The sequence below is a fragment of the Zalophus californianus genome, chromosome 8 (assembly GCF_009762305.2).
Source record: "Zalophus californianus isolate mZalCal1 chromosome 8, mZalCal1.pri.v2, whole genome shotgun sequence".
NCBI lineage: Eukaryota > Metazoa > Chordata > Mammalia > Carnivora > Otariidae > Zalophus > Zalophus californianus.
In genome coordinates this window covers 98,509,414-98,518,398 of record NC_045602.1, presented here as the reverse complement: position 1 = coordinate 98,518,398, position 8,985 = coordinate 98,509,414, and the positions used below count along the sequence as shown (strand labels likewise).

At 39.4% G+C, this 8,985-nt stretch overlaps 1 long non-coding RNA gene across 1 annotated transcript; it reads left to right on the top strand.

The window, feature by feature from the left end:
* Positions 1–7,488, top strand: LOC113937086. The gene is made up of 3 exons (XR_003524487.1): positions 1–67; positions 6,623–6,710; positions 7,341–7,488. It is a non-coding gene; the product is annotated as an uncharacterized LOC113937086 (long non-coding RNA).
* Positions 7,489–8,985: the final 1,497 nt, after the last annotated feature.

Genomic DNA, 8,985 nt, shown 5'->3' with positions numbered 1-8,985 from the left:
GGCAAACGGCCTTTTCTTGAGCTCAAGACTCTTTACCGAGAGAATAAATGATCCCTACATTTGGGTGGTAAGTATGAAATCCTTTCTACTGAAGTTGATTTAAATTTTGCCCTTAAATTAAAGACCCAGGAGAATAAGAAAGAATTGTTTTATAAAATTTAGAGAAGTAGGAGATTTGAGTTGTTAAAATATGTACGCACAAAGTACTGACCCAGTGTTAATCTTTTTACGGAATCGTTTTTCTGATAATAGCTAAAGTGGATCTATGAATAAAGAAGAAAGGAGGTACAGCTCTATCTTTTGGTTAACATGCATGGAAGGATATAGATTTACAAGGAGGTAATTATACTAACATACACTTTCCTTCCATGGAGGAAGGAGTATACTTCCTCTGACATTGGACTTGATGATATAATTTGCTTTGGCCAGTGATAATGTGGGCAGAAATGGCATATGTCACTTCAGGCAAAAGCTTGAAGACTCGTGCTCTTTCTTCTCCTCTACCACAATGACCAGCAATATCCCAGGTGGGCTGCTCTGTCAATGAAGAGCCCAGTATGAAGATGTGGAGATGAGTTTCAGGCAAGCCCCACTGAGAAGGTGACATGAATGAGAAGTAAACCTGTACTTTGAGATACAGGTGTCATTTGTTAGCTTAGTATAACCTCGCCTATACTATGCATGTAAATAACAAGTTCACGAATTTATTAGATCTGCCTCTCTAACCCATCTTGTGGGACTGTCAACTTGGCCGGCACACTGGCCTTCTGCCCATTCCTAGAATAGGCCAAATTCTCTCCAGGCTCAAGGCCTTTGAACTTGAAAACTCTTCCCGTTCTCACTTGGCTGCTACCTTGTTATCCTTGAGATTTCAGCTGCAATGTCCCTTCTAGAGACGTCTTGTGTTTGTCTACCTAACACTACTTAATTACCTAACATCACTTCAGAAAACTTACAATAATTTGAAATTGTTTATTTGTTTACAAGGCAGGGTTAAAAATTCATATGATTCAGGAGCCTGGGTGGCTCAGTTGGTTAAGCGATTGACTTTGGCTTAGGTCATACTCCCAGAGTCCTGGGATCGAGTCCCACATCAGGGTCCCGGCTCAGTGGGGAGCCTGCTTCTCCCTCTGACCCTATCCCCTCTCATGCTGTTTCTCTCTCTCTCTCTCTCTCTCTCTCAAATAAATAAATAAAATCTTTATAAAATAAATAAATAAATAAATACATAAATACATAAATATCATATGATTCATCTCAGATGTGCAAAATAATGTAGCTTCCCCCCCCACTAACTGAGCTTGCCCTATTTCCAAACCTCTATCCAACTGGTTAGAGGGGAATATGGGAAAAGAATTTAACCTATCAGTTCTGGGTATCAGGTTTTCCAGTTTAAAATACTAATTGAGGATAATGATTTGGTCATATTTAAGGTTTTAAACTCTCCACTGAGGCTATTTCTTGCCACTTAAATTGTTATACCCCCTCCCTTAGATAAAGGCCTTATTTTCTAATCGTTGTGCAATAAAACTAACAATTAACAAATAAATTTAAATATTAAAACAGTAGTTCCTATGACATTTAAAAAGTAATTTCCTTAATACTTTGTCAAGTAGGGTATCAGGAATAAAATGACAGACTATTTAGAAAGTCACAAAAATAAAAAGAACACTATTAAAAAAATGTGGGATACAGCCAAAACTATACTTAGAGGGAAATTTAGTCTTAAATGACTTAATTGTTTGAAATGGTGAGAGAGACAAAACACTTTTAAAAACATTCAAATTTAGATTTTAGAACAAGAAAAAGATCCAAAGAAAATAAAGATACATATATATAATATATATAAAGGCTACTATATATATTACATATATAAAATGAGATGCATATATATATATATATATAAAATGAGCTAAGAAAGTTTTAAATAGTAAAGTAGATTTAACAATCTATTGATTCTTTGAAAATCCACTAAATAAATCTTCAGCAACTATTCTGAATAATTTTAAAAGGATAGCAATGAGGAAATTTTAAGTACAATGAAATTAAATTTTATGCATAACTATAGAACAAATAACAGTGAAAGAAAATGGAGATTTTCTTTGAAATAAAAATTACCAATATTGATACAACATGAAGTAGAATACCCACAAAAACAAATTCATGGAAGAAATGAAAAAAGATCTCAAAAAGCTTCCCAAGCTAACCACGTATGCCTATTTATCTATCTTTCTACCCACATAATGTGTACAGATTGTCAAAAACCTAGGAATAATCATAGGCAATATTCTCAATTTGTTTTGATTTCATAGTGTTTCCATAATGGAATCATCCAGTATGTGGCTTTTTCACTTGGTGGTACCACAAGCCTCTTCTTGTCAATCAAGAATTTTCCTAAGTTATTTTAAAATATTTTATCATATGGCTCAACTTTATGTTATCACTTCCCTATTCTATGACACTTACGTTACTTTACGGTTTTCCCTACTTTAAATAAAACTGCAATGCACACCTTTGGTCACAAATTTTTATCTTCATCAGGGCATGTTTGCAGAAGACTTCCAGGGTTTCTAGCAGTTAGGAAATGAGAATTTCCATTTTGTAGAATCCTCACTGCCCTGGAGCCTCCTACAAATACACACCCAAAAGGTATCAGTCTGAAAAATGGTTTGTCAGTAGTATGAGTTTGCTTGCATTTCTTCATTTCCCAAAGAGGCTGAGCAGATTTGTCAGTTTTCTGTGTTTCCAGATTGGAAAATTAATCTGTGTCCTTTGATCATCTGTCATTTGGGATTTTGATTTTTTAATTGATATTTGTATATATAACTGTTTATTGAGAGTATTATCTTTTCATATTTCCTGCATATAATTTTCTACTTCTGCTTTTTGTTAGAATTTTGATTGTGATACTGTCTAACATATAGACTTCTATGTTTCTGTGCCCACAAATCTCCTTTTCCCTTTGTACTGGTTTAGATTACTTTTGTAGGTGACATTTATTATGTCTGCTGTGTATCCATTCCTGGATACTTCAGGTGATGAAGCTTTTAAGCCTAGTAGAAAACTCCTTTTATGTATTTTCTGGAGCTCACCTTCCAACCCTACTCTCTACAAGTGGGAGACATGGGATCCAGGCTGGCCAATCACAGTATTTTATCTGCCTGTGCTCAGGGATTGGCTTACAGGCCACGCGACCCAAACTGGACCAATTGATGACTTCCCTAAGACTTTTTATGTGATTACTGGGAGAGAAAAAAAAATCACAAATCATAGTGAACATGGAAACCTGGAGATTTGGGCAGTTATTTTTCCTGACTCAGTTACGTGAGCCAATAAATTCCCTTTTAAGCAAGTTTGAGTTAGGTTTCTGGCTCTTATAACTGAATCGCTCTCCAACTCACCCTGATTGAAAGTAAAAATCTTAAAATGTCCTAAGGGTTCCATGTGATGTCTCACACACATGCACACACTGTCCATTACCTCTGCAAACTCATCTTTTCCTATTCTCCTCCATGGTCTTCACTACTCCAGCCACACTGGCCTCCTCAGAGGGGCCAGGCATGTTTCTCACCTTAAAGCTTTATGCTAGCCTTTCTAGAGTTTTCTTCCTCCAGATGTATATATGGCTACATTGCTCACCTTGGAGTCTGCTCAAAGCTTTCCTAGCAAGGCTAATCACGACCACCGTCTCTAATGCTACAAAAGACACTGAGCTCTGTGCTTCCTTATGGGCTCTACTTTTCCCCCTCTTCCGTGGTACTTACCACTTTCTAATATACCATCTAATTTACTTTTTCATTACATCCATTTTATAAAATATTATTGAAAAGCTCCCTCTGCTCCATGAGGAAAAGATAGGCTTCATGACACCAGAGACTTACCTGCTTTGCTCCCTAAAGAATCCCAAGCACCAGAGAAGTACCTCATTTGTATTAAGTGCTCATTACATATTTGTTCTGGAAAGCCCTTGGCAAATTCCCTTCTATGAGACCTGTGACCTGCCTGACTGGGTTTTTTTCCCCCCTTTTCTTTCTTTTTTGGGAAAAAATGCAGAGAAGAGATGAAATTAAACTATCACACAAGTGAACAGGAGGCTCACACCCTGTCCCAGAAGACGAGTATCAGAACAATAAGAGAGCTAATAATGGTCAGAAAATTAATGTGAGAACTCTGTTTGGTTCAGAAACTATGTCTACTCCCTATTGAAGGCGGAAACAAGGTGGGGGGGATTTGTGATTGATCCTATCAGGGGATCAATCACAAATCACAACATGCAAGGATTGTTTTGAAGTTTCTGTGGTCCTTCTCTTTATTCTAGGGTAGGCGGTGATGGGGCTGTTTAGGTCGAATCATCTAGGCTACCCTGGGCAAACAATGTTCATCTCAATAGCTGAACACAATGATGGTTGACTTCTCACTTGCATCACAGCCCCTTGTGAGTTGGGCAGCTCTCCTATAGGCAGTGACACCTGGACCCGGGTTCCCTCTACCCTGTGACTCTCTCACCTTGGGCAACTTTTCTTTAAGGTCACCATGGAACAAAAAAAGAGAATTATTAGGATCCAAGCACAGAAGGGATTACGCAACTGCTGCCCATATTTCATGGCCACACTCAGTCACCCACTCTGACTGCTGGAAAATGTAGGTTGGCCAAATACCCAGCAGAAAAATGAAATGTGTTTGATGATGACCTAGCATTTCTTCTGCCTCGGAAGCAGAACAACTCTCTGCTTTGAGACATTGCTGTGTGCTAATAATAAGCCCTCTATTTCCACTCCTCAAGACCAAATGAATCACATTGGTTTAGGGAGAGAGCATCAGCTGGACATCTTAAATGATCGAAACAACCCCATGGTGGGCAGAGGACTAAACAATGGGTGGGGGAAAAAAAATCTGAGTGTTGTTCTGCATTGTCTTGGATAAAAGCTTAACAACATAGTATAAAAAGCTTGGCCTGACTTCTATCACTTGTCCTGAAACTGTTTTGTTTTTTGTTTTTCTTTTGTTATTAAAAAATCACAAGAAGACCGGGTCCAGGGGAGGAGTATATGTCTGATTTTTTTTTTTTTTTTGAAGTCCTAAAATGTAGAGCTCTTGAACGTCAATCATCTTTCCCTGTGTAAAGATAAGGAATTATTCCAGATGTTACTTATATTTCCTTTTCTGTTTTTGTTTGTCTGTGTATGTGTATGACCCCACTCCTATATCTACATCTTAATGTGACTTGCATTTATTTTGGTTTTTGGTATTTTGTGGGAATGAACTTGATCAAGTAGCTTTAAAAATATTCCCAGCCCCAAGTATTAAAGAACACATTGAGATCCTATTGCCCTGAATTTATTTCTTTAACATACATTTATGTTCTATTTATATAAAGATCTAGTTTCTTGGCTACATCTTCCTTTGGTTTCTCTAGTGCCACTGTTTTAATTAATGTAGTTTTATAATATGTGCTGATGTGTATTAAGACAAATTCAATGCCTTCACCCTCCTTCATTTTCAAATGTTCTTGGCCATTACTCATTGTTCAGTGTTCTAGATAAACCTTAAAATAGCTTTGTCATATTTCCCTCCTAAAGATAGTTTTTCTGTTTCTATTCCCCCCTCTCAACATCCCCAGAAAAATGGATAAGCCAGTCAGTTTAGTCAGCTCATGTTTAGTTCAGACAGTAAGGGGGAGGGCATCTGTTATAAATGCAGCTTCCTGAAATGTTCCAGAGAAGAACAACACTCCTGTTCATCCCTGGCCTTCTGACAAGGCTGGGTTGTGGTCTGAATAACAATCGGTCCCTGAATATTCTGCTTTGGAGCCTTTTCCTGCCTATCTTGGCATCCAGTCTCTTCAATCTTATCTGAGTCATTTGGTTCTGCCTAGTGAGTGCAGAGGTGAAAGCTAGGTAAATATCACTGTGTCTTGAGTAATCATCATCCACTTTGCAAACAAGTACTCAAGGGCTCAACGGAGCTGGTCCACAGGGCTTTATCTGCAGAATCCAAAGGCATAGGAATATAGCACGTAGTTACTAAATGTTCCAGCTGCTGCTGCTTGGGGATGAGTTCTTCCTGAAGCAAACTGAAATGCAGTCACCTGGCTTTGGATTCCATTTCACCTGATACCTGGTGCTGGCATTATCCAGCTCAACTGAGACAGCAACCTAGCCTGACAAAGACAGGATTGCATCAAACCTGCTGGGTCCTCTTTAAAGGATCCAGACCAGCCGGGCGGGGAAACAGTTGTCTTGACAAACAGAAAGTACAATAAATATGGAAAGAGAGTAAATATGTAGTTAATGTTAAATAACATTAATTGTTCTACTCACTTTATATATGTTAACTCATTTAATCTCGACAACAATTCGATAGGTATTCTTATCCCCCACTTTATAGATGTGCAAACTGAAACACCAAGAGACTAAGTATTTTGCACAGGGCCACACAGCTAGTGAGCAGTAGGAACACAGGAAGTACCAAAGCCTTATACTAGGGATTCTCAAAGTTGCCAAAGCATCAGAATCACCTGGTGGCTTGATAAATGGCAAATCCCTGGACCCTAACTTCACAGTTTCCCATTCATGAAGTCAGGGGCAGGAAGCCAAGATTTTACATTTCTGTTAATTCCCAGATGCTGCTACTGCTGCCCTAGGAGCCCTACTTTGAGAACCACTGCACTGTGCCACAAAGAAATGATTGGCAGGTGTGTTCCTGTGAAGGTGAGAAAAGATTAAATAGACGTGGGGAATGATTAAGCCATGCCGCTCATTCTCATTTTCTAAAATCAGAATATCTATGTTCTAGTTCCTAAGGCAACCCAAAGCTGACATTGCGTACAAGGTGTGACTTTCTTCCTATTATGTTTGGTGGTAGGCAGCTATCCAAATATTAGAGAGTATTAAGAGCACTGGTTGGCACATCAAAACACCTGGGTTTAAATCTCAGTCCTGTCATTTACCAGCTGACTTAACCTAAGCCTCCATTGTCATATCTACAAAAGAGTGATGATAATTATTTATTGCTTGGGATTTTAGTAAAGGCAAATTTCATCCATGTACACACACACGCGCGCATGCATTTGCATATGCATTGCCTGGCACATAGAAATAATGGTTGTTATTTATTTTATAAGAAGAGCTGGTATCCTTTCTTCCTCTCAGACACCAGCAGAGGAATTTAACTTTGAGAAGCCACTGAAGTAAGATTTGCCAGGCTTACACGGGGCACCCAAACTTTCTTTACAGCTTATAACTGTGACAGGGATAATAAGGAGAGTATGTGTATTTGACAATCTGCTGCCACCCTGCTCCTGTTGAAAAAAGAGAGAATTATTGTCTGACTCATTTCAGGGGCCATCTTTCCTTGTGCAGAAGAAACAGATGAACTGGAGAAATGGAAGGTGCCAGAAAGTGAGGGACAATCTATACCATGGGAGCCTGGGTAACTGGTCCAGAAAAACAGAGACATCTTGAAATAACTTTACTATAAATGGGTACCCTCTCAGTCAATAATTAAAGGGTTTTTTAAAGTTCTCTTTATCTAATTACTATTTCATTCATCTTTTCAAACAACTACATATTGAGCCCCTGCTATGTATCAGCCACTACTCTAGGTTCTGGAGATACAGGAGTGAACAAAACAGGCAAAGAGGCCCTTGATATGGAGCAGGGGAGGAAGATCCAGAGACTGTAGGGAACATGGGCAAGACCAGAAAGTAAAGACCTGAAAGAAATGAGGACACTAGCCATGGGGCCATCCACCAGAAGAGCATCTGGTAGAAGGAACAAGTGCAAAGACCTGGAGGTTGGCCCATGCCCGGCCTCTGAGAACCTCTAGCATGAGTAAGTGCAAGAGGGGAGGTAGGAGGTAGAGTGGGACAAAAGACCAGGTCCCATCACGGAAGTCCTCGTAGGAAGATGGGTGGACATTCACAGGCTTTGAAGCAGAGGAGAGAACATGATCCAACTTTGAAAGGAACAACACAGAGTAACATAGTGCAGCTCAACTCAGTCTCTAATTTGGAAGTGGATATAGAGGAGGGAAGACAGAAAAAGAGATCAAAGGGCAGAGGTCCAGGAGAAAGATCTGGGTAGAGATCAAACCAAAGGTGGATCCAGGTTCTATTGGCCCTTACTCTCTTTTCCAAACCACACCCCACAACTTTCTCACGACCCCAAGAGGTAATTTACTAAGTATAATGATCTTGTCCCCAACCACCTTGGATCAGTGCCCTCACTCTGTAGCACATTAGGATCCTCTAGGGAGCTTTTTCAATATGCTCTGCTGAAAACCAAATGAAGGGATATTCTACAAAATACCCAGCCAGTACTCTTCCAAGATGTCAAGGTCAAGAAAGACAAGTCCAAGGAAGGACAGAGGAACTATTCCAGACAAAGGAAACTAAGAAGACACTGATGTAAGAAAGATGTTAGGGTTCAAAGCCGAGGGCCAAGAAAGAATTCTTGAGACGTCTTTGGTGCAAAAAGGTTATTTTATCCAAGCACAGGGACAGGACCCATGGGCAGAAGGAGCTGCAATGGGGTCATGAGGAGTGGCCTCGTTATATACTTTCAAATTGGGAGGGGGTTAGGGATGCTTAAGTCTCTAAGGAATTTTGGAAGCAAGGTTTCCAGAACCTTGAGGGGGCTAGCTACTGGGGAAAGGTCATTTATTACTGTTTAGTAAAAACTCAGTCATGAGACCCTTCAAATGTATATCAGTGGGCCATATGCTTGGGGGATAATTGCCAACATGTAGCTTGGGGAGTTTAGAGATAAAGGACATTTCTAAAGGAATTTTTATATGTTAAAGTCAACTTACAGGATCCTGCGGGTTGGGCTAAGATTGCCTGGTTGCCCTTAGCAAAGCATTAACATTGAGGCAGTTGAGTCCCTAGAGGAATGTCACTCTGTCGGTTTCAAGGACTTGACAATGGGCTGTAGATAGTAAGGAAATTTAATAATTTTTCTTCTGCCTTTGTTTCCCACATCATAT